Source organism: Muntiacus reevesi, chromosome 13 (genome assembly GCF_963930625.1).
Source record: "Muntiacus reevesi chromosome 13, mMunRee1.1, whole genome shotgun sequence".
Classification (NCBI taxonomy): Eukaryota; Metazoa; Chordata; class Mammalia; order Artiodactyla; family Cervidae; genus Muntiacus; species Muntiacus reevesi.
The window spans coordinates 11,167,295-11,192,936 of record NC_089261.1 but is presented as its reverse complement, the minus strand read 5'-3'; the positions used below and the strand labels follow the sequence as shown (position 1 = coordinate 11,192,936).

At 42.6% G+C, this 25,642-nt stretch overlaps 1 long non-coding RNA gene across 6 annotated transcripts; it reads left to right on the top strand.

Moving 5' to 3' along the window:
- Nucleotides 1-262: 262 nt before the first annotated feature.
- Nucleotides 263-25,052, top strand: LOC136145683 (uncharacterized). 6 transcript variants are annotated; one of them, XR_010658831.1, is made up of 7 exons: nt 263-431; nt 8,383-8,502; nt 16,052-16,220; nt 17,395-17,518; nt 18,346-18,555; nt 20,984-21,141; nt 24,752-25,052. It is a non-coding gene; the product is annotated as an uncharacterized lncRNA (long non-coding RNA). The 6 variants fall into 6 exon arrangements; XR_010658832.1 differs by having other exon boundaries at nt 17,378-17,518; XR_010658835.1 differs by lacking the exon at nt 16,052-16,220 and having other exon boundaries at nt 264-431.
- Nucleotides 25,053-25,642: the final 590 nt, after the last annotated feature.

Genomic DNA, 25,642 nt, shown 5'->3' with positions numbered 1-25,642 from the left:
TTGCTGTAGGTTTTAAAATTTTCTCATTTCAGAAGAATCACAGGCTCAGTACAGAAATTTTGGAAAGCAAAAGCAAAAAACACAAAGAATGCACTGGTCTTCCGAACAGTGGAACATTCCAATCTGTGTTTTTCAGTTTTTGGTTTTTTTCTCTTTGAATGTTTTACAAATGAGTCTGTGTCACATAAACTGCTTTGGAATTTTGTTTTTCCAGAGGTGGTGTTTGCAGGATTTGGTGACTGATTGGCTGTGAAGGATGAAGGAGAAGGAGGAGTCACAGACGACCCTGAGGTTTCTCCATTTATGGATTGTTGGATGGTGGTGCAAACAAGGACACAGGAGCAAAAGCAACCTCGGTGAGAAAAGCAATGTGTTCAGTTTTGGATCTGATGTATTTGAGACGCCCCTGGGACAGCCAGTGTGGATATTCGGTGAGTGACTAGATGGTCAGCTATGCAGTCAGGAAAGATGATGGGCTGCTGAAGGAGGTCTGAGTGTCACTGGAACAAAGGCAGCAGTCAAAGAAATGGAAATGCGTGAATTCAGTTACGGCAGACTTCTCCTTCCGCCCCAGCAGGCCCAGTGCTCAGTGCTCACAAAATTGTGAGCAGAAAGTGAGTGAAGGGGTAGACAGGAATTGGGGAGAAACGTCAGCTTCTTTGTTGTCCTTTCATCAGCCACTAAGTTGTGTCTGATTCTTTCACGACCCCATGGACTGTCTCCCACATTGCAGGCAGATTCTTTTACCACTGAGCCACCAGGGAAGCCTGCAGTTACTTTGTTGATTGAAAGTGTGTTAGTCGCTTCACTGTGCCTGACTCTTTGCAAATCCATAGACTGGGGGCCTCTGTCCATGGAATTCTCCAGGCAAGAATCCTGGAGTGGGTGGCCATTCTATTCCCTTCTCCAGAGGATCTTCCCTTCCCAGGGATCAAACCAGGGTCTACTGCATCAGCAGGCAGATTCTTTGCCATCTGAGCTTGTGATGGTTTAGTTGCTAAGTCATGTCCAACTCTTGCGACCCCATGGGCTGTAGCCCGCCAGGCTCCTCTGTCCATAGAATTTTTCAGGCAAGAATACTGGTGGGTTGCCATTTCCTTCTCCAGGGGATCTTCTCGACCCAGGGATGGGGAAACTGATCAGAGGAAGCCTCTGAGGGGGAGCTTGCTTTTTGCTGCCATCTACTGGCTGTTACTGGAGCAATTCCCGGGAAACAGACCTACCTAGCATGCCCAGGCCATTGCAGCTGGGTAAGAGCAGTGTTCTAGTGAGGCTGGAACCCACGTTATCTGACTCTGAGTTCACTGACTACGACCAAACCGATATTGCTTCTTCTTTTAATATTTATTTATATTTATTAATTTGGTGGCATCTAGTTTTAGTTGCAGCACTCGGGATCTTTGATCTTTGTTGCAGCATGTGGGATCTTTAGTTGCAGCATGCAAACTCTTAGTTTTAGCTTATGGGATCTAGCTCCCTGACCAGGACTTGAACCTGGGTCCCCTGCATTGGGAGCACAGTCTTAGCCACTGGACCACCAGGAAAGTCCCTGAGGAGGCACTGTTATCATCTCTACAGATGAGGAGACTAAGGCTAGTTAAGAAATTTAAGAGGCCTTGCAAATAGCTGAGAAAAGAAGAGAGGTTAAAGGCAAAGGAGAAAAGGAAAGATATACCCATCTGAATGCAGAGTTCTAAAGAACGGCAAGGAGAGATAAGAAAGCCTTCCTCAGCGATCAATGCAAAGAAAGAGAAGAAAACAATAGAATGGGAAAGACTAGAGATCTCTTTAAGAAAATTAGAGATCCCAAGGGAACATTTCATGCAGAGATTGTCTCAATAAAGGACAGAAATGGTAGGGATCTAACAGAAACAGAAGATATTAAGAAGAGGTGGCAAGAATACACAGAAGAACTTTACAAAAAAGATCTTCATGACCCAGATAACCACGATGGTGTGATCGCTCACCTAAAGCCAGACATCCTGGAATGTGAAGTCAAATGGGCCTTCAGAAGCATCACTACAAACAAAGATAGTGGAGGTGATGGAATTACAGCTAAACTATTTCAAATCCTAAAAGATGATGCTGTAAAAGTGCTGCACTCAATATGTCAGCAAATTTGGAAAACTCAGCAATGGCCACAGGACTGGAAAAGGTCAGTTTTCATTCCAGTACCAAAGAAAGGCAATGCTAAAGAATGTTTAAACTACTGCACAATTGCACTCATCTCACATGCTAGCAAAGTAATGCTCAAAATTCTCCAAGCGAAGTTTCAACAGTACATGAACTTCCAGATGTTCAAGCTGGATTTAGAAAAGGCAGAGGAACCAGAGATCAAATTGCCAACATCCATTAGATCATAGAAAAAGCTAGAGAGTTCCAGAAAAACATCTATTTCTTCTTTATTGACTATGCCAAAACCTTTGACTGTGTAAATCACAACAAACTGTGGAAAATCCTTAAAGAGATGGGAATACAAGACCACCTTACCTGCCTCCTGAGAAATCTGTATGCAGCTCAACAAGCAACAGTTAGAACCAGACATGGAACAACAGAATGGTTCCAAATTGGGAAAGGAGTACGTACGTCAAGGCTGTATATTGTCACCCTGCATATATAACTTATGTGCAGAGTACATCATGTGAAATGCTGAGCTGGATGAAGCACAAACTGAAATCAAGATTGCTGGGAGAAATATCAATAACCTCAGATATGCAGATGACACCACCCTTATGGCAGAAAGTGAAGAACTAAAGAGCCTCTTGATGAAAGTGAAAGAGGAGAGTGGAAAAGTTGGCTTAAAGCTCAACATTCAGAAAACTTAGATTATGGCATCCAGTCCCATCACTTCACAGCAAATAGATGGGAGAACAATTGAAATAGTGACAGACTTTATTTTCTTGGGCTCCAAAATCACTGCAGATGGTGACTGCTGTCATGAAATTAAGAGATGCTTGCTCCTTGGAAGAAAAGCTATGACCAGTCTAGACAGTATATTAAAAAGCAGACACATTACTTTGCCAACAAATGTCTGTCTAGTCAAACCTATGGTTTTTCCAATAGTCATGTATGGATGTGAGAGTTGGACTATAAAGAAAGCTGAGTGCCAAAGAATTGATGCTTTTGAACTGTGGTGTTGGAAAAGAGTCTTGAGAGTCCCTTGGACTGCAAGGAGATCCAACCAGTTCATCCTAAAGGAAATCAGTCCTGAATATTCTTTGGAAGGACTAATGCTGAAGCTCCAATCCCTTGGCCACCTGATGCGAAGAACTGACTCATTGGAAAAGACCCTGATGCTGGGAAAGATTGAAGGCAGGAGAAGGGGAAGACAGAGGATGAGATGTTGGATGACATCACTGACTCGATGGACATGAGTTTGAGCAGGCTCCGGGAGTTGGTGATGCATAGGGAAACCTGGTGTGCTGCAGTCCATGGGATCTTAAAGAGTCGAACACAACTGAGCAATTGAACTGAATTGAAGAAATTTGCTCAAAGCTGCACCATTAATAATTAACAGAGTCATGCTTTGAATCCAGACAGTCCAATGACAAGAATCTCTACTCTTAATTGCTTCATTTTTCTACTTCTGAAAAGAAGCAGATGGTAACATGCATTGGAGTCAGTCAGTAGAGAGAGGCAGTGAGTGACATGGAGAAAGATGAAAAATAAGGAAGCTGAAAATTAAAGATGAGTTTTTCCTGTTGTAAAATTTACTGAGACCAGACCCTGTAAGGGGAGGGGAGGGGTTTCTTACATTCCATTTTTTCATGCATTAAATTTCCTTAATGATAATATATGACTATAATTTTCCAAGGATCAGAAGAGAAATAAACTAAACATGGGTAATTCTCACATTCAGTTGTATACTGAGCTACCCTCTTTTTGCTAAAGTGCTTTAAATACTGTCTTTAAAACAAAGCGTCCAGCGAGGGAGGTTCAAAGGGGAGGGGATATATTATACCTATGGCTGATTCGTGTTGAGGTTTGGCAGAAAACAACATAATTCTGTAAATTATCCTCCGATTAAAAAATAAATTAATTAAAAAAACAAAAAGAGTCCAGAAGAGCTTGGAAGGGTGAGTTTTCCAAGCAGTTTATCTGGGCACTTGCAAAACTTTTTCCTGCCACATTGACCGCCCTCCTCCCAAATTGGGAAGACACAACTTCAAGTGTACCTTCCTGTGCCAAGACCAGCCTTTAGAGTGCGCTGCCTAAGTTCTTCTGTCAAGGCAAGTCCTCTTGTTGAGATTTGTTTATATACAAAGACAAAGACCATATCCGTATGTGTAGATGAGAGATTCTCCACCCCAGCATTCTTGGGATTTTGAACCAGATGATTCTTTGTTGCGGGGAGCGGCTCTCTGTGCACTGCAGGGTACCTAGCAGTATCCTGTCCTCCTACCCGCGAGAAGCCAGTAGCACCACCCTCATCTGTGACAGTCAAAACTGCCTCCAGACATTGCCGTCATCCCTGGGAAGTCACAATCACCCTCAATCGACAGCCACCAGCATAGATCGATGACAGTTTACGATGAAAGAATGCCCACCACCATCTGTGAGTAGGAGTGTACTTTGGCACAAACCATTTCAAGAGTGATTTTGAAAGTAGGCTTTGGAAAGTCATCATTACGATATTCAAAATATTTTCGTTTGGAAGAAAAAGAAAAGGATTTACTGTTTATAGCCCCCGAAATAGAAAAAGATTCGTTAGGAATAAAGGTTTGACAGTGTATTAAAAGATTTTATTTTCCTTGAATGATAGGCACAGATCTGGGGGCTGCCAGCTCCCCCAAATCCATGAAGCAACTGTGTGCAGGAGAAGCCCTTCGGTGATTGATGGGAGGTGTGGGCAGCTGGCTTAGTCTATACTTTATTTCCTGGACTACAGTAATTGGTCCAAGGCTGAGCCAATCAGAGTGCCTCACTTGGGTTCTTCTAACTCATCTGAGGGGGCCTGCTGGGGGGGAATAAGGGCATCTCTTCTCTATGATCACAAAGAGATAAAGATGTGAGCCCAGCATCTGATAGCCATGCCCCCACCCAGTGAAAAGCTGTTGCAAGAAAATGAAGCATAGAGAGCAGCATGGGTGAGAGACACAGAGAATCCTTCGACGTTCCAGTCTCAAGTTCTGGCTGTCTCTGTGGCCAACTCCGGCCAGCACGATCCCGTGGTCTCATTATATGAGCCAGTTTATTAAAGCTAATTCTTGTTGGATTTTTGTCTCTTGTAACCACTGGAGTTTTTTATATACAGTTTGTTTTTTTTTTTTTTTAATATGTATGTTTCTTTATTTGGCTGTGCCGGGTCTTAGTTGCAGCACGTGGGGTCTTCGGTCTTCACTGTGGCGCTTAGGATCTTTAGTTGTGGCATCCGAGCTCTTAGTTGCAGTATGCAAGCTCTTCGTTGCGGCATATGAACTCTAGTTTCCTGACCAGGGATGGAACTCCGGGCCCGCTGCGTTGGGAGCACCGAGTGCTTGGCCACTGCACCACCAGGGAAGTTCCCAACTTGGGATTTTTTTTTTTTTCCAACTTGGGATTTTTATTTTTATTTTTTTAACTAAACTTTTTATTTTGTATTGGAATATAGCTGATTAACAGTGTTGTGATAGTTTCAGGTGGACAGCAAAGGGATTCAGCCATACATATACCCGTATCCACTCCCAACCATTGAATTTTGACTAAGACACCTTAGCAAAGACACAAAAGAGAATTCACATAATGAACAGGAACACTGGTAAAATTTTCACTCATAAATGTTCTGTGCAAACCACATGGATACAAATCCACCTATTTTGTAAATTCTAGTGTGGCTCTGGAAAACTCTAAGCAGATATGGCTGCCTCTTGCCCCATACAGATAAAAACCACAATGGCTCCCATTGGTTCGAAGCATTTATACCTCCTGAAGGTTTCACACCCTTTATCTCCTTTTCCTTCTACCAAAACTCAACCAGACAGGGAAGGAGACTTTAGCATCCCCATTTCCAGGTGAGAAAGTGGAGACACCATGTGGCTAAATGACTTTTTTATGTAATGCAGGGTTTGGAACAAGATCAGCAGTTCTTAAATTCAATCAGTCACGAACTGTGTCATGACTGATTTGATGCTGGTGGTTAAAGTACCGAAGCAGGAGAATGATTCATCTTTTTAAAAATAACACATTATCCTTGTAACAAGCTAATTCTCACCAGCATTTGGTATGCTTTCCTGGCTAGGAGAAAAGGAGTGGGGTTGCAGCTGGCACAATCGGAATTCCCATGGGGGTGTTATGCATGTGAATAGTCAACCATGTGCATTCCAACAGTTGGGTGGGAAAAAAAAGTTGAGAGTTAATGGATAAGCCAGGCCTGGAGGTTGCTTCCAGTTCTAAAATTGGATGATTCACCCAAAATAAACTGTGAGTTGATGGCATACAAGATCAAAACAAACCACTCTTCCCTGTCCATGGATCTTATTAAGGATCACTTACTTTAAAGCGTCGTAGGTTGATCATAAGATGTATTGTACAAAACAGGACGGTTTTGTTTTTAAATATTTATTTATTTGGCTGTCCCCGGTCTTAGTTGCAGCACACGACATCTTCAATCTTCATTGCAGCATGGGGGAATCTTTAGTGGATTAGCTGCAGCATGTGGGATCTAGTGCCCTGACAGGGATGGAACCCAGGCCCCCTGCACTGGAAGCCTGGAGTCTTAGTGACCAGACCACCAGAGAAGTCCCCAAACCAGGATAGTTTTAGGAGAAAAAGGGGCATCAATGGAATGGAACATCAGGACAACATATTAAACGGGAATTGTGTTGAACAAATCAGGACTAGAATCACCCTACGTATATGTAATGCAAGACGTGTATGCTTCAGTCGTGTCTGACTCTTTGCAACCCTGTGGACTGTAGCCTGCTAGGCTCATCTGTCCATGGGATTCTCCAGACAAGAATACTGGAGTGGGTTGCCATGCTCGCCTCCAGGGGATCTTCCCAACCCAGGGATTGAACCCAGGTCTCTTATGTCTCCGGCTTTGGCAGGTGGTTTCTCTACCACTAGCGCCACCTGGGAAGCCCCAACTATATTTACAGAACTGGAAACTGCCAGACCTGCCCCAAGGAACATCATTCTAATGGTGAATTGGATGTGTTTTGGTTTCAGTTCCCCCAAAAGCAGACTCTAAGACAAGGATTTTGGTGCAAGTAGTTGATTAAGGAGGTGAAGGAGAGTGGGGAAGTGAGGCAGGGGAAGAAAGGTAGCCAATAAGAGTATATCCTCAAAAAAAAAAAAAACAAAACAGTATATGGAAAGGAAAAAAAGAGTATGTCCTCAAGCCAGCAACTTGCTGAGGCCAACTGCAATAGAATACCTGAGCTTGTCACAGAGATGTGCCACCTAACATTCCCCCTTTAAGGAAGGGCTTGCTGTTCACTCGCAGGGAGTGGGGTCAGCAGATGGCCCCCAAGCTCCTTCAGGGTCTGTCTTAGGAGCAGAGCTGCCTTGCTCAAGGTCACACCCTTTCCAGAGCAGCCTGCACTGCCGAGCAACCAAGGCAAGGCTGTGAAGGGTGCCCGTCTCCTCCAGATGCGGGGCACTCTGATGGGCAGTCCTCACTCCACACCTTCCCCCTGGGTTGGCCAAGACTTTGTCAAGCTGGTACTGCAGCCAGACTTTTCCTTGCCTTCCAGAGGGGCTAATCCCTAATAAAAACCCTGTAAGTATCTGCTTGCAGAGAACCAATCCCAAAGCCATTCCTCTAGGGAAACTCAGTGTATTAATAATTTTTATAATACCTTAAAATTTTTTATTTATTTATTTGGCTGTTTCATGCCTTAGTCACCACACTCAGGATCTTCAGTGTTTGTTTTGGCCTCCGGGTTCTTTTAGTTTCGGCAGGCGGAGTCTTCATTTGCAGCATGTGGAATCATTAGTTGCAGCAAGTAAGCTCTTAATTGTAGCACATAGGATCAGGTTCCCTGACCAGGGATCAAACCTGGGCCCTTTGCGTTGGGAAATCAGAGTCTTACCCACTGGACCACCAGGGAAGTCCCTAATCATATTTGTTTGTTTTTTAATTTTCTACATCTTATGGGGTTGTGACATCTTGGGGGACCTTGCAGATTAGAGGAGAGACTGCATTTATAGGGCTAGCTAATTCCTTAGAGGAGGTGAATTGCTTGCTGGAACATGTCTAGTCATGCAAAGGCCATCTGACTCAGTGTCACATCCAACCCATCTGCTTATCTAACTCACACACCAAGCCAATAGTTGCTACCCCCTAATCACCCCAGAATCAGGTACCAGACAACCGAAGACAGCTCCTATGCCCTAGAGTCCGCTGGAATTACACAAAGGAGCCCATCCTCAATGGTGTATGCTGTCTCTCCTTTTCTGCAGAAACTCTAGTAAAGGCTGTGACTTAGGCTTTCCAGTTATTCCTGCTTCTACCTCCTGATCGAGACCTGACCCCTCCCCTGTGGCACTGAGTGGCGTGGTGAGTCCCCTTCTCTCAGGAAGGTAAGTAATAAACAATCCATTCAGTGGCACCGGCTTCTCATGTCATTACTCAATCAGATAATTGACTATAGCACCTTTGTTTAAAACTGCCCCCAATCTGAAATTCTTCAAAAGGTGAAGAAACAAATGAAAGCAGCCAGTTTGAAAAGTTCAAACTCTGTATGATTCCAACTACACGACATTCTGGAAAAGACTATAGTCAAAAGTAAAAAGGATTCTAGTAAAAAGAAACAGGAAGAGATCAATGGTTTTCGGCACTTTGGAGGTGGGAGGGAAGGATGAATAAGTAAAGCACAGAGGATCTTCAGGGCAGTGAAAATACTCTGTGATACTATAATAACAGACATATAACATTACATGTTTGTTAAAAGCCATACCACTGTATAGCATGAAGAAGGACCATAGTATAAACTAAGGGCTTTAGTTAATAATTATGTATCAATATAAATTAAAAATAACCCTGAATCAATATTGGCTCAGCAATTATAACAAATATATCACACTAATGTATGATGTCACTAAGAGGGGAAATTGTGAGCAGAAGGGAGAAGAGGTATATGGCAACTCTCTGTGCCTGCCTGCGTGCCAAGTTACTACAGTCGTGTACGACTCTTTGTGACCGCAGGAACCGTAGACTACCAGGCTCCTCTGTCCATGGAATTTCCCAGGCAAGGATATTAGAGTGGGTTGCCATCTCCTCCTCCAAGGGATCTTCCCAACCCAGGGACTGAACCCACATCTCCTATGTTTACTGCATTGGCAGGCAGGTTCTTTACACTAGTACCACCTAGGAAGCCCAGCAACTCTTTGTACTATCTGCTCCATCTTCTGTAAACCTAAAACTGTTCTCAAAGCAAAAGTATGTGAAAGAAGAAAGATGGTGGGGGCAGGGGGGAAGATCGATGTTTGCTCCAGGACAGGTATATCAGGGCTCAGACAGGACAGGGGGAAATTTAAATTAAAAAAATAATAATAGAGGTAACCCACAAGATACCACTTCACAGTCATTAGGATGGCTATGAAAGTGAAAGTAAAAGTCAGTCATGTCCAGCTCTTTGCGACCCCATGGACTGTAGCCTTCCAGGCTCCTCTGTCCGTGGGGATTCTCTAGGCCAGAATATTGGAATAGGTTGCCATTTCCTTCTCCAGGGGATCTTCCCAACCCAGGGATCAAACCCAGGTCTGCTGCATTGCAGGCGGATTCTTTACTATCTGAGCCACTTTATTATTTTTTAATATTTATTTATTTGATTGCGCCGGGTCTTAGTTATGGCATGCAGATCTTCAGTCTTTCGTTGTGGCATGTGAACTCTTAGTTGCAGCATATGGGAGCTAGTTCCCTGTTCAGGGACTGAACCCAGGTCCCCTCCATTGGGAGCGCAGAGTCTTAGCCATTGGACCACCAGGGAAGTCCCAGGATGGCGATGGTTTAAACACACACACAAAATAACAAGTAGTAGTGAGAATGTGGAGAAGTTAGAATTCTCATACATTGCTGATGGGAATGTAAAATGAGTGTAATAATTTTGGAGAACAGGTGATTCTTATATGACCTAGAAATTCCAATCCCAGGTAAGTACCCCAAGAAATGGAAAGTGAGGACTTAAACAGGTTACTTGTATATAGGTGTTCACTGCAACCTTATTCACAATAGCCAAGAAGTAGAAATGGCCGAGCGCCTGTCCATGGATGAATGGATAAATGAAGTGTGGTGTATTCATACACCAATGGAATATTCTTCAGCCATGAAGAAGGAAGTATTGATACATAGCACAACATAGTGAAACTTAAGATCATTTCTGGTAAGCGAAAGAAGCCAGATTGGAAAGGTGACATATCATATGATTCCATTTATATGATATGTCTAAAATAGACAAATCCACAGAGATGAGTGGTTGCCATAAGCTGGGAAGAGCGGGGAATAGGAAATGACTACTAATGGTATCGGAGTCTTTGGGGGGCAAAGGAACAGTTCTGGAATTAGATAGTGGTGATAGTTGCAAAACATAGTGAATATACTAAAAACCACTGCCTGCAATGCAGGAGTTGCAGGCAGATGCAAGTACTATCCCCCGGTTGGGAAGAACTCCTGGAGGAGAGCATAGCAACCCCCTCCAGTATTCTTGCCTGGAGAATCCCATGGACAGAGGAGCCTGGTGAACTACAGTCCACAGGGTCACAAAGAGTCAGGCATGACTGATGCGACTGAACACGCACTCACTGGTTCGTTCACTTTAAAAAGGGTGAACTTGGCGGCCAGACTTGCCCTCTGTGATGGCCTGTACTCTGTCCTTGGAGTGTGTCTCTCTAAATAAATCCACTTCTTACTTCTCAAAAAAAAGTATGAACTTTATGTTATTCAAATTATATCTTAATTTAAACACCCATAAATAAAAGAAGTGCCAAACTATTTCTCTCTCCTCCTTTGCTAAGATCTATATGAAAATGGAGCTTCCTAGAAGTAACCTACTTATGGGTAATGCTGATCTGTTAAGTGGAAAAAAAAATTTGTCTTTCAGAGGCTACACTTTAATTTCTACCTAGTGTTTTATTAAAACTACTAGGGAAATGTCACAGCCAAAAATAAAAAAGGAGGGGAGTTGTGATAGCTCAGAAAAAACCCAATCCAGATACCTACATGCCTATAACCCGCCACTTAAACAACAACTTCTTTCTTTCCTGTTTCTTTCTTCCCTTCCTTCCTTTCTCTGTGCTGAGTCTTAGTTGCAGCATGCGGGATCTTCAGTTGCAGCATATGGGATCTAGTTCCCTGACCAGGGATTGAACCTGGGTCCCCTATGTTGGGAATGTGGAGTCTTAGCCACTGGACTCCATCAGGGAGGTCCAACAATTTCTGATTCATGAGACGCATAGCAGTCACTCAACTTCTAGCATCTGAGTTTCCTGGGGAGCCCAATTTCTCAAAAGGAGTGTTACGAGAACAATTTGCCAGAACGCCTACAAGCAAAGACTGGGTTCACAAACAGGCTGCATTTGAGTTACCATTGGGTGTTCTGAGATGCACAGAGCCTGCTGGATATACACTTTAAAACACCATCTCTAGATCTATCTTTAGTTCCTGCCTCCCAGCTTTTTACACTCATGAAAAATAAGTGCATCCACATGATAAGGGCAATTTTGCCCTTAGAAAACACACAATTCCAGTATGCTGATGGATTTCTAAATGGTGATCCATGGGAACCCTTATGGATATAGGTGTTCCAAGTCCCATTCTTTCATTTAACAAACATTGGCTGAGCATCTGCTATGTGCAGGCAATATTTTAAGCTCTGGGTTCAAGAAAGAAGGGACCAGAGAGTCCTGTGCCTCTGTTTCTGGTCACAGAGTCAGTTTATAAACCCACAGCATAACTTTGTGATGCTCGACAGAACAATAATCAAATGCCTTCAATGTGCCCTGCACAATGCTAGAAGCAGGTAAAAGAGGCCCTGGTCCAAAAAGTTCACAGAAGGGGAAAATGGTCAATAAATAAAGGGAAAATGTTAAACCTTGACAGTGTTTATTTATTTATGTGCTGCTGTGTTCCAAAAAAAGATTTAAGGCAGCTTACAAGGATACATAAAACACAGCCAGAAATTCATGGCTGATTCATGTCAATGTATGACAATACCACTGTGATATTGTAAAGTGATTAGCCTCCAGCTAATAAAAATAAATGAAAAAAAAAAACCACAGCCAGATTGCATAAATTGTAAGTGGGAGAGACGGGAGAGAAAGAAAAACAAGAAGGAGGACTGCACATGGGGCCAGAAATGAGACTATGTGATAACTTCCTCTGTGCTAGATGCTGCCCAGAGTCCCTCAGTCCTAATCTCTGTACACAAAAGGATGCTCATTGCTACACCTGTGACTCTCTGAATGAGGGCTTTGTTCTGGCTTGGAAGGACACCTGGCCAGCAAGCAGTATGGCCCGGGAGTCACTCGCAAGGAGTTTCTGTCTCTAGAAACGGCCCCACTCAGTGATGGATGGAGTTGGTAGATGAATATCCCAGCTTCCTCTCCTTCCATGGAGATAACATGCGGCTTGTTCTCTGCAGCCTCCCAGTGCCCCCCCCCGCCAAGGATGCTGAGCTCCAGTTGCCCATAGCAGTAACTCGCTTGCCACATGCCCCTTATTGGATCTCTTCCTTTCTGTGTCTCCCTTTCCATCCTCCCTACTGTGCTTCCTGGAATTATCTCCCAAATAAACTACCTACCCTTGAATCCTTGTCTCAGAATGAGCTTTGTGGGGAACCCAACCCAATATAGCTCACCATACCCTCATCTGCTATTTATTGAACCTGTATCCCCTGCATCGGAAGGTGGATTCTTAACTACTGGACCACCGGGGATGTCCCTATGCCTTGTTTTGAGTTTGACTTGTTTGACTGATCTTGTCTTTCCTTTGGGGCTTCCCAGGTGGCTCAGTGGGTAAAGAATCTGCCTGCAATGCAGGAGACCTGGGTTTCATCCCCAGGTTAGAAAGATCCCCTGAAGGGGGGCAGGCCCCACTCCAGTATTCTTGCCTGGAGAATCTTCATGGACAGAGGAGCCTGGGGGGCTACAGTCCATGGGGTTGAAAAGAGCTGGACACGACTTTTGATGAATTATCTCCTAGTGGTGGGGGGCAGGGGAGGTGGTCCTTGGGCCCTTGGTGCAAAGAGTATACATTCACGGTGTCTTGGTATATAGCAGTATTAACTAAAATACTAAAATATTCAGTAATACTGGAGGACATCTACCCAAACCGATCAGTTCTTCTTTCTGGCAATTATAGAACAGAGTCAGCTGTCCACTGATGCTACCGCTGGATCATCTGTATAAAAAAAAAAAAGCATCTGTTACTTTTGTGGTCTAAAACCACCAAAGGCTCCCCATTGCCCATAAAATAAAATGTAGATTTCTTAACATGACCTACTGGCTCCTGCTTGCCAGTCCTGTCTCCTCTTCTTTTCCCTTCTGCTCACCACATCCTCATCATATGACTTCCCTTCTGTTCCTCAAACACACCAAACTCTTTCCCAGAGTGTGCCTTCTGCCCGGACTGCTTTTCCCACGGCTATTTGTGTGGCTGACTCTTTTTTTTCAAATGTAATTGTCCTCTCAGAGAGATTGCCCAGTTACCTAAGTTAGACACAGTATACACACACACACACACACTCCCCGACATTTGATAAAGTTACTCTTTATTAAGTTATTATATTGATACATTGATATTCATTTTTTTCCCACAGAACATGTCAGAATTGGTGCTTATCTTATTCATTGGTTTCTGTCTCTTTTCACTGGAATGTAAGCTTCATTCAAGGACAGGCACCTTGTTTGGTTTTTAGTTCCTAAACATGCAGCAGCAAACACAGGGCACATAGTGTCCACTCGATATATTGATGAGTGAATATACATAAATAAGTGCTTATTTTCTGTTCTCAATAGCAGAAAAGTGCATACTTTTCGTTCATTCAAAACTGAGAGTGAAAAAAAAAAAAAAAACCTGAGAGTGTATATCAATATGTATGTCTTAAAAAAGCAAGGAGGCCAGAAAGCATCCCTTATTTTTCCTCACCTAAAATATTTTAGTGATTGTATCATAAGACATTTCCCAGTGATTCTGACTTCATATGAGCATCAGTAATTGGCAGGAGAGGAGGAAACCTTCATAGAATACCCACAGCTTAACTGGTAACCAATTCTGGTCCAGGCTAAAGTCTAAGGAAAGGTCAATAAAATTGCAAACACTGTTTCTAACCTACTTTTTCACAGGATAGCAAAATTATATATAAAAGTTCATGGTGGGGAACTCCCCTGGAGGTTCAGTGGTTGGGACTCCATGCTTCCACTGCAGGGGCACAGGTTTGATCCCCGGCTGGGGAGCCAGGATCCCTCATGCTGCTTGAGGAGTGGACAAAAAAAAAAAAAATGTTCACAGTAGGTAGTTAAAACGTTTTCTGAATTAGTATCTAGTTTGAATTAGATCTTTTGATAGACCAATATTGTCCACTAGAAATAAATGTCAGTCACATGCATTATTTTTTCCCCACATGCATAATTTTAAGTTTTCTAGTAGCCACAATGGAAAGAATAAAAAGAAGTTGAAATTAACTTTAGCAATACATTTTATTAAACTTAATATCTCTAACATAGTATTATTTCATTATTAATTAATATTTTTTAAAAATAAATAAGATCTTTTACATTTTTTCTTACTTTGTAGCATACCTCAATTGAGATGATACATTTATTTTTTTTTTATCATACTCTATGGTTTCTGGGATCTTCATCCCTTTACCAGGGATGGAACCTGGGCCCCAGCACTGAAAGCACACAGTCCTAACTGCTGGACCACGGAGAAATTCCCAAGATGATAAGTTTGAATTGGAAGTTATTGTTCTGTATTTATTTTATTTTTTAAAACATTTTTTTATATGGACCATTTTTAAAGTCTTTACTGAGTTTGTTACAATACTACTCCTGTTGTTTATGTTCTGGTTTTTTTGGCTATGAGGTCTGTGGGATCTCCACTCCCCAAACCAGGGAGCAAACCTGCACCCCATCTTTGGAAGGTGAAGTCTTAACCACTGAACAGTCAGTAAAGCCTCTACTCCTCTGTGGTTAGATTTCAAAAATGTAGAGTTGAAAAGGTAGATTCATAGACCCAAGGAATTCCAAACATATTTAAAAGGTTTTCCAATAGTGGAGTCAAGTATGAATTTTAAAATCTAACATGGGGGACTTCCCTGGTGGGGCAGTGGCTAAGACTCTGTACTCCCAATGCAGGCGGCCTGGGGTTTGATCCCTGATCAGGGAACTAGGTCCCGCATGCTGCAAGTAAGACCCAGGGCAGTCAAATAATTAAAAATAAAATAAAGTCTAACATGTAAATTGACAACATTATGCTAAATAGAAGAAACCAGACACAAAAGGTCACATAGTGTATGATTCTATTTATATGAAATGTCCAGAGTAGGTTAAACCATAGAAACAGAACATCGATTGGTACTCCTCTTGGGGGGGAGGGGAGAGTGAGGAGTACTTGCTTAAAGGATATGAGGTCGTTGGTGGGGGTGACGGAATGTTCTGAAACTTGAGGAGGAGGCCGCACAACAGCATGTGTTGTGCTGTGTCCGACTCTGCGACCCCATGGGCTGCGGCCCACCAGGCTCCTCTGTTCATGGGCGTCTCCAGGCAAGAACACTGGAGTGGGGCGCTGCAGGCTCCTCCAGGGGCTCTTCCCAACCCAGGGATCGAACCCGCAGCTCTTATGTCTAACCTGCATTTGCAGGGGGGTTCTTTACCACTAGGGCCACCTGGCAAGCCCAACTTGGAGTTGTTCATCTTTAAATGTTTAAATTTTTGCTATGTGACTTTGACGTCAATGTACACATTTGAAATGAATACAATTTAATTAAAATTATGATATTAGTTCCACCGTCCCACTAGCCCCAATCCAGGTACTCAACAGCGGTAGACTATGACATCACTCAACATGGGACCAAACCACTCCCACGCAGAGGCCGGGGCTTTTTTAAATCATTTATTTCCCTTTTTACAGGACATGGCTTCCCAGCACCTCCTGAAAGTTTTCAAGGTGAAGTGCCCTAGTTTTATTTAAGCACCAGCTGGCAGCCGCTGAAGTGTCACGTTTCCATTTCATGAGAGCCGGCCACAAATCTGATTGCTCCTGCTCCACATGATTAGCACGTTTTCGGTGACATTCTTAGGTTGGTCACACTTCTGAGCATGTTGTGATTCTTTAATAGTTTTTCTGAAGGGCGCCAGGCATTCAGAAGCTTGTGGCCTGTACTTCAAGGGACATTAGAAGTCATTCTAGTGGTTTGCAGAAGCTCTCCTCTCCAGGGAGCCGAGGAGAGCAGAGAAGGGAGGTCACAGAGAGGAGGTACTGGGCTGAGACACACATGAAGAGAGCAGTTGAAATGAGGAGGGGCGCAAAACCCTAAGAAACTCCGGGGAGGATTCACAGACTCTGAAGGCTCTGATCAGCTCACCCGGTCCATCCCAAATGAATACCAGCAATTTGCTCTTTTCTCTCAACTCCCCAGAGATAAAGATTCACAGCCACTCTTGTTCTCTCATTGCACTGTATCATACCTCTCAGGTATCAAAAAGTGTTCCTCTAAGTCTTTCTTATCCAAAACGCTCCTATTAGTTTCTCTCTTTTCCTCTTGTAAACCTCCCAGCTAAGACTGGGAGGCTGTTCCCTGAATATCAGGACCATTTACCTGGAAATATCTCCTTAGCATTTTCTCATTTTTGATGCTTCTATATCCCAATATGATTATTCAGTTTGTAGACTGGACTGTTTATTCTCTCTCCATTTTCCTTGCCCCCCGCTGCCTTTTTTCCCCCCCTCCTTTATCAGGTTGGAGAGAAAAGTAAATAAAGTTTCCACTGGTCAGTTTTTCCTTGGCCAGTCCTGTAGAGGAAATGTATTCAAATTCTACTTTTCTAATGCTGAAGTGATAGCTGTTACCATATATCTATGCCTCTTATTTATTTATTTATAACACAAACAGTGGGTAGTTCCTTTAAACAGCAACAACAACAGTAACATATAAATCATGGTGACGTATTCAATCCTGTTGCTGACAAAAGTGATATCTTTTATAGACACCTCAGAAGAAATGACACTGTCCCAAAGAATTGCTGTCCTTTTACCTCTTTTAAGGTTAAACTTGGCTGTATGCAATGTCTCACTTTTAAAGAACTTTTTTTGGCCACACTGCGCCCCAGAAGGGATTTTAGTTCCCTGACCAGAGATTGAACCTACGCTCCCTACATTGGAAGCGCAGAGTCTTCCAGTGTCCCACTGGATAGCCGGGAAGTACCTTACTTGTAAAATTTTGATGGCAATTAACAGAAATATCCTGTGGTTAGTGTAAACCAAAGAAGAAAAACTGAATGAGAGAGAAAACGAAGTTAATGAAAGGATGCTGGAGGTATTTTGTGGCATCAAACGAAGAGCTGAACAACTGAAATTTATAAAAGGAAGAATCCAAGGGTGAGTCTTGAGAATTCGATAGCAGTTCATGAACTTTTTCTCCAGAGCCCTGCCGTGAAAGAGCACACCGCTTGGTTCCACCACTTGGTCTCCTTCTGCTTCCTTGCTTTCTCTTTCTGAGTTCAGATTCCTGGGAGAGAGCCCAGGGTGGGTCAGATGACTTTTAAGAGACTTGGTGCAGGCAAAGATGAAACTAATGTTTAAGAGGGGTGACATTTGATTTGCTCAAATGACATAAAACACGTAAGGTGAATTGTGTTTTCCGAAGATGGCTATGATCGTATCTGCCACATACTCTTTTGCAACGTAACCTTGTCACTCCCTCATCAAGAGATGTTCTAATCCCTCCCCTTGAACCTGAGTTGCCTTGATGGCTCACTTGTAACTGATGCGGAAAGACCACACCAGTGACAAAGTGACAACAGTCCTTGTGTCTCACTATTAGCATTGACAGACAAAATACAGGACACACGGCCAGCTTTGAATTTCAGATACCCAACAAATAATTTTCAGATAAACAATGACTATGCCCAAACGGGACGTACTCACACTAAAAACAGTTGTTTATCAGAAATTCAAAGTTAACTGGGATTATTATGCCCTCCTTCTGGCAATCTTATCCAGTTTCTATCCTCCCGTTCTTCCTTTTAGTAATAGTACCCACCCCCAAACCCAGGGGTTTTAGCCCAGCTAGAGATGGTTTCTGTGCGTCCCTTGCACTGGAAGTGGTCAGGTGATTCGTTCTTGTCAGCAGAATGGAGTGGAAGTGAAGTAGGCCACTTCAGCAGCTTGCCCACCCAGTTCCTCCCCTTCCGTCCTTCCCACAGGGTCAAATGCTGAGGCCGTGCTGGAGATCCAGCTTGCACCGTGTAGATACAGTCCCCACCCGGCACACCAGGGCAACAACACAGAAGGAACCTGGGTCCCCTCTCAGCTTCCTGGAGCAGAGCCGCCTAATCTTGGACCAGCTCCTACCTGTGGACAAGAGCGTGAGAAAGAAGGAAATGTCTAACTCGATTAGCCCTCTCTATTTTGAGGTCTGTTTGCTTGCTTGAATGTTTATTTATTTATTTTTGAATGTTTATTTATTTATATTTATTTATTTGGCTGCACTGGGTCTTAGTTGCAGCACGTGGGATCTCTAGTTGTGGCTATGCAAAGTCTTAGTTGCAGCATGTGGGATCTAGTTCCCCGACCAGGGATTGAACCTAGACCCCCTGCACTGGGAGCATGGAGTCTTAGCCACTGGACCACCAGGGAAGTCCCAGGGTCTGTTTGTTACGGTAACTTATTCGTGAAATAATAGAGCTGGGATCACTGCACTGGATCTGAAGGGCCTTACAGTTCCTGCCTACAATCTCGGCATTCAGAAACCCAACAAGATCCAGTTTCCACACATGCAGGGAAGCTGAATTGTGTGCTTTTATCTGCGTTCTCATGAGGCTGCCTTTTGAGATTTCTGCCTTCTCATTTCCATTCATATGCTTGTGGTAATAGGAGACCATCTGTTTCTTGACACGAAAAGCCCCTAAAAAATTCTCCCCTTTAACCCTGCACTTTTCACTTGTATGTGTCCTTTCTGTCTTCCCTGCTGAAAGTGAGTTTCGTGAGGACCAGAATCACTATCTGTCTCTCCACTGCTATTTCTGCAGCACCTGTGGGTTCCTGACACAGCAGGTGCTCTATAGAGGATGGGTGGGAGAAAAACTCGACTGTAGCTTATAGGAAGGAAAGCTTTATGAAGTTTCTGCCCTTAAGCTCTGAATTCCTTTGGCCTTAACCACCTCTGTGTCACGGTGACATTTGAGTAGGCCACATGCCCTTTTTTCCTCCAGTTGTGGAGGAAGGCTTCAATGGAAGTGTTAAGTTAGGAAAATATGCCTTTAGGATCTTCCTTTTTGGTGTTTTCTACAGTCTTACAAGAGCTTCCCAGGGGGCTCCATGGTAAAGAACCCACCTGCCAATACAGAAGACACAAGAAATGTGGGTTCAAACCCTGTGTCAGGAAGATCCCCTGGAGAAGGAAATGGCAGCCCACTCCAGTATTCTTGCCTGGAGAATGCCATGGACAGAGGAGCCTGGTGGGCTACCGTCCAGTGGGGTCCCAGAGAGTCGGATGTGACTTAGTGACTCAACCATAACAACAATCTTACTGCCTTCCTCCTAAGCACCTAGAGGCCTGCTATTATGGACCTTAATCAAACATTCCTTTCCTTGGTCCTACTTACTTAGCCAGGTTCCTCTAGAAAACAGAAACTGGGACAAAGATTAAAGTGCCGACACTTTATTTAGGAGGTAAAAGCCTACAGGAGGTGACGATTTGGAAAAAAAGAGAAAAGAAGTGAGGAAAGATGCAAAGCAAACATGATGCAATTCCATGCTGGCTTACTGATCCCATAATGAGTCGTATATGCCATCTAGTAGCTTCTGGTTTTTCCACCAAAGGGAAAGAAACCATCTGTAAGGGAAATTTCCTATTTGCTGCTTGAACTGTTTCACCTTTTGTTATCCTAACCACCAAGGTTAGTTAATCACAAACAGGACTTTGAGACACAGCCTCTGTGATGAAAGAAAATAAGGTTAGGAGGCAGGCAGGGGGCCAGCTCATTACCATGCTGAAGCGGTTGAGGGTGTCTTTGTAAAGATGAGGGGAAAACAGGGACTGACCAGGGAGAGGTAGACACTGGGAGGGGAGGTTGAGTGGAGTTTAAAAAAAATTCAGCCAAGAATCTAACAGAATCTAATCATTTTGTTTGCCTGGGTGTTTTAGGCTAAATGATACCTGAGATGTCAAACAGCAAGCATGAAAAGTGCATTCTTTATGAATTTTTAAAAATAACTCAGGCTTCTTAGCTAAGACCTATACATTTGGACGAACACATACATTCAGAGTTTATTTCCTCTATTTTCATTAAAGTTAAATCCAATCTGTATGACTCAAGCCGAAAGTTAAAAGTGGCATCAGGTGTCTTTTAGCTTTTCTCACCTCCCCCTGCCCCCCGCCCCCGCCAGGTAGCCAGCTGAAATGAGAAAGTGATACAAGTAAACTTAGAAAACCAGAACTCATTTTCTTAACGAATTTCTCAGCTCTGCAACTCACCCACACAGAGCTGTGTGCAAGTGGTAATTGATACTGAATATATTAATGGCTTCCTAAAATAAGCAGAACTGAACCACAGAGGTTGGGAAAGAGGCTTAAAATAAATAAATAAGATAAATAACAGAAAGCACTCCCTACCATAAAAGCCTCACTTTTAATCATCATTTGAAATAATACCAGATAATTATGCTGGACACTCCCCAAGAATGCCCTCTGCAAAGAACAATCAGCCTCAAAAGTTAGCCCTCTCTAATTCATTGAGAGCCTGAACAGAATAAAAAGGTGGAGCAAGTCTCTGTTTTGTTTTGTTTCTAAGCTGGGACTTTCATCTTCTGCCATTGAACATTTTTGCTTCTGTTTCTCAGGTCTTCAGACTTGGAATGAGACTTACACTAGCAGCCCCATCCCACCCCCCACCCCCTTTCTTGAGCTTTTGACCTTGGACTCAATTGTACCACCAGCTTTCCTGCTTCTCCAGAAGGCATATAGACAGATTGTGGGATTTCTCAACCTCCATAATCATGTAAGCCAATTGCTATAATGTTTCTCTCTCTGTCTGTCTCTCTATCTATATATATATACACACACATTATTGGTTCTGTTTTCCTGGAGAACCTTGACTGATAACAACCAACCTTCAGTAGAATAACACAGGGTATGTTATTAATATTATCTATCTCATTACCTATCTCTGGTTAAATACTTCTCTTCACTCACATTTTCTTAATAAGTCCTATTTACCAATTATTTAACCATATTTTGTGATTCTCTGAACCATCCACTAGCTTTAGCATCGAATGCTGACTCATGATTAGAAAGTAGCAAAGTGAATGGTGGCTAGTCCATCTCTTTGCTCGAGGTCCCCTGGACCAAGCCTAGTTTGATCCAAAAGAAACAATATCCTAGTCTCAGACCAGCTCCATTTCATGTTATTCTTCTGTACCTGCCCCAAACTACCTTATACTTACTATTCAGCGGCTCACTCACACCTGAAAACCCCTAATTTAGTGCAAGAATTTCCCTAGTCTCACCCAAAGTCCTACAAATCTCATAAAACCCCTTGAATTCACACAAGAGCAAAAGTTTTCTTGCTGTAATGGCCCAGAATTCTTTAAAAGGACAGTGGAGAAAATTGTAGACTTGAGAGGTGGCACCAAACAGGCCTCATACAACCAAAAGTTTTCTCTTTTCTCTATTGGCCAATTTCAGTCAATTAAATTCTATAATTTGAGAGCACTCCTTTGGATGTTAAAACATTGTCATTATCAGTTGTGACTTCACCGGCATCAATCTTATATTGGCTGTAGTGACCAGTCCTTATGAACATGCAAGTTGGGTTATGTGACGGCCAGAGCGTGGGGTACTGCCTGTGGGGGTGCTGGCTTTGTCTTGCCAGAGCACAAAATCCTGGGAGTGTGGGGTGCGTGGTAACAGAGGGAGGGGCACCAAAGGAAGAGGTAAGAATAGATAATTCAAATAAACCCCTCACAAGTTGGTTTGTGCTTTGAAAATACGAGTTGTGTATATTCCAACAGAAAAGAAACAAATGTGCTCCATGAGGGCAGACTTTGTCTACCGAGAAAACTTGTGCAGTAGTCACGCCTTGGAGAATTTCCCGTCGATAACAAGATCAACATTTGATCAACAACTCTACAATATAAGCACTATTTTTTTTAATTGAAGTATAGGTGATTTACAGTATTATATTAATTTCTGCAGTACAGCAAAGTGATTCAGTTTACCATGGGATATTGAATAGAATTCCCTGTGCTATGCAGTAGGACCTTGCTGTTTATCCATTTCATATATAGTGGCTTGCATCTGCTGATCCCAAACTCCCAATCCATCCCTCTTCCACTGCCTCTCCCCGTGGGCAACTCCGTAGGTCTGTTCTCTATGTCTGAGAGTCTGTTTCTATTTTATAGATAGGTTCATTTGTGTTATATTTTAGATTCCACATATAAATGATATCATATAGTATCTTTCTCTGTCTGACTGACTTCACTTAGTATGATAACCTCTAGATCCATCTATATTGCTGCAAATGGCAGTTTCCTTTTTATGGCTAATACTCCATTGTATATACATACCACATCTTCTTTATCCATTCATCTGTTGATGGACATTTAGGTTGTTTCTGTGTCTTGGCCTATTGGATAAACATCATTTTAAAGCTTCATTTTCAAGTAGGAAAACCAGGGTTCAGAGGCATCTGTGACCTGTCCCTGGTCTATTGTCTAAAAGGCTCAGAAATCTGACCTTTGCCAGCACATCAAGAGTAGGTTTGTATTTTAGAATTGGACTCACGTTAATTCAGATTATTAAGTCCAATGTCGAAAGTCAGGATGCCAAATTATTGACTTACAATGAGAAATGTAAGCTCTCAAAGACCACGATGCTGAGGTTCACATACCTAAAAGCACTCTCCCTATATAGGCACAAAAAGCAGATTACAATCAGATCACAGCTTAAAGAGCATATAACTAAAACAAAGAGAATTAGATGCATGAGCTAAAAGAGCATTCCTTGGTTTGGTTTTTGAGACACACTCTGCCTGTCTTGCCAATGACCCAATAATACTCTAAGTCCATTGCTGAACCATATTTGAATAGGACTCTCCATATTTATTTCTGTGATGCTTTTTTTCTCTATGCTTTCAAACAGACCAAATTCTCTTCTGATGGATGTGTTTTGAAATTGTGTTGAAGCCCTGAATTCAAGGCTTTCTCTGGCTTAGAAGTCACCATATCTCTCTATTTCGGTACATTTGGTATATTTATTTCATATTGTTGTTGTTCAGTCTCTTAAGTTGTGTGTCCGTCTCTTTGTGGCCCCATGGACTGTAGCTTGCCAGGCTTCTCTGTCCATGGGATTTCCCAGGCAAGAATACAGGAGTGGGTTGCCATCTCCTTTACCAGGGGATCTTCCAGACCCAGGGATCGAAATTGTGTTTCCCGCTTGGCAGGCAGATTCTTTACCACTGAGACACCTGGAAAGTCCCATATTTATATCATAGATCTCTTTTATACCACCAGATAAGTCTTATTTATAAACTTCACAGAGCCTGGCTCAATCATTACATGAGGCAAGTCCTCAGTAATATTTGTTGAAAGGAGAGTGAAAGAATGAATAAGTACATCTCAATGACAGATGACTTAAATATAGCTCTCCCATCAATGTGGAAAACAGTATTACAGTTTCTCAAAAAATTAAAAATAGGGTTACCATATGATCTGGCAATTCCACTTCTGGATAATGCTCTAAAGAAACGAAAGCAGGAACTTGAAGAGATGTTTGTATACTCATGTCCATAGCAGAATTATTCACAATAGCCCAAAGGTGGAAGCAACCCATCTGTCAACTAATGAAGGACGGGGTAAACAAAATGTGGCATATACAAATGATGGAATGTTATTTGGTCTTTGCTACCACATGGATAAACCTCGAGGACATTATGCTAAAGTGAAAGAAGGAGCTCACAAAAGGGACATGCCCTGTCTGACTCCGCTTGTATGAGTTACCTAGAATTGTCAAATTCATAGAGACAGAAGGTGCCGTGGCAGTTCCCAAGAGGCCGAGGAGGGAAGGAAATGGGGAGTTAGTTTTTGATGGGTACCGAGTTTCAGTTTTGCAATATGAAAAGAGTTCTATGGTTGGACGGTAGCGATGGCTGCACAGCACTGTGATGTATTAAATGCTTTTGAACTATACAATTAAACATGGTCAAAATGGTAATTTTTATGTTATGTGAATTTTACCAGAACTGGAAGAAAAAAAAAAAGCTCTTTCATGCTGACTCATGACTTGAGTTTTTAAACCGGCGCTGTCTCCACAAAACCAGTGTATCAGCTTCTCTACCTGTCTTCATGTAGTGCAGTGGTTTGTCTTGTGGCCTGTCATTTTCTTTGAGACTATGATACAGTCTCGCTATATTAGCAATATGGTAGAGTTGTGCAACACAAAATGCTTCAAAGTAAAACCACAAACAACACTGTCACTACCTGCCAATTAAAAGAACCGACTTTCAATCAAGAAAATAAATACATCGTTCATGGTGGATAAATAAGGAAATTTATATTGGGTTAACAACAACTTTAGCAATCTTAACATACTTTTTTTTTTTTTTTTAAAAGATCTGCAAGAAACATATGTACCAGCTGAATGCCGCTGAAGAAAATCGTTATAGGATTAGCAGTTTTCTGACCCACTTACTAAAAAAAAAGCCGAATCACTCAATTGAGACCCCAGGGAAATGCAGATTTATACCTTTGACGTATTACTTGGCTTTTCTTCAATTAACTTAAATTCTGTAACCAGTTTTTGAGTCTTTGCCATCTTCTTTTCTTTTAATTGGGTGATTTTATATGCCTTCTTGAATATAAGCCTTTGCAAATTCTTGGTTTTTCTAAATGCAAATGTATAATGAAATCTGCATACGGCTTTCTCCTGTGCAATTATTTTCTAAACCCATCAGGAGGCCTGCTTCTCTCCCTAATCCTTTCCTTTACTAGATTGGGGCTGGATGGGTGGAGTGGGCAGTCGAGAAGAGAAGTCCAGTGCTCTTTGCTTCCAGACGGGAATTGGGGAAGATGGGGAAGAGGGTCTCTCCACCTGTGGCCATAGTGGTCCAGTAAATGAGAGGCGCTTCCATTCCCACAGGCATGGAGCCATGATCAGCTGTTTCCTGTCGCCTGACCTTGACTAATTCTTTTCCAACCACTGGGAACAAGCTTTTTCCTCCTGTCAAGTACTCTAGCCCTTCTCTTGCACCCAGTGTAGCTTTCTTTAAGAAGGTTTCTTTCAGTTGAGGAATCTCTTCATTTTCAAGCCCACTGATACAATTCCTGACCAACATCTCCACAACTCACTTACAACTGCTGTCTTTATGCTGATTACATGCTTGTCTTATTTCCCTGTACAGGCCAGACGTCCTCAGCCACAGCCAAATCCCAGGGCCTGACTGTGGAATTCTCTTTTTTCTGGCTTTCTTGTTTCTAGCAGTAGCACCATCATTCTGTTGGCCC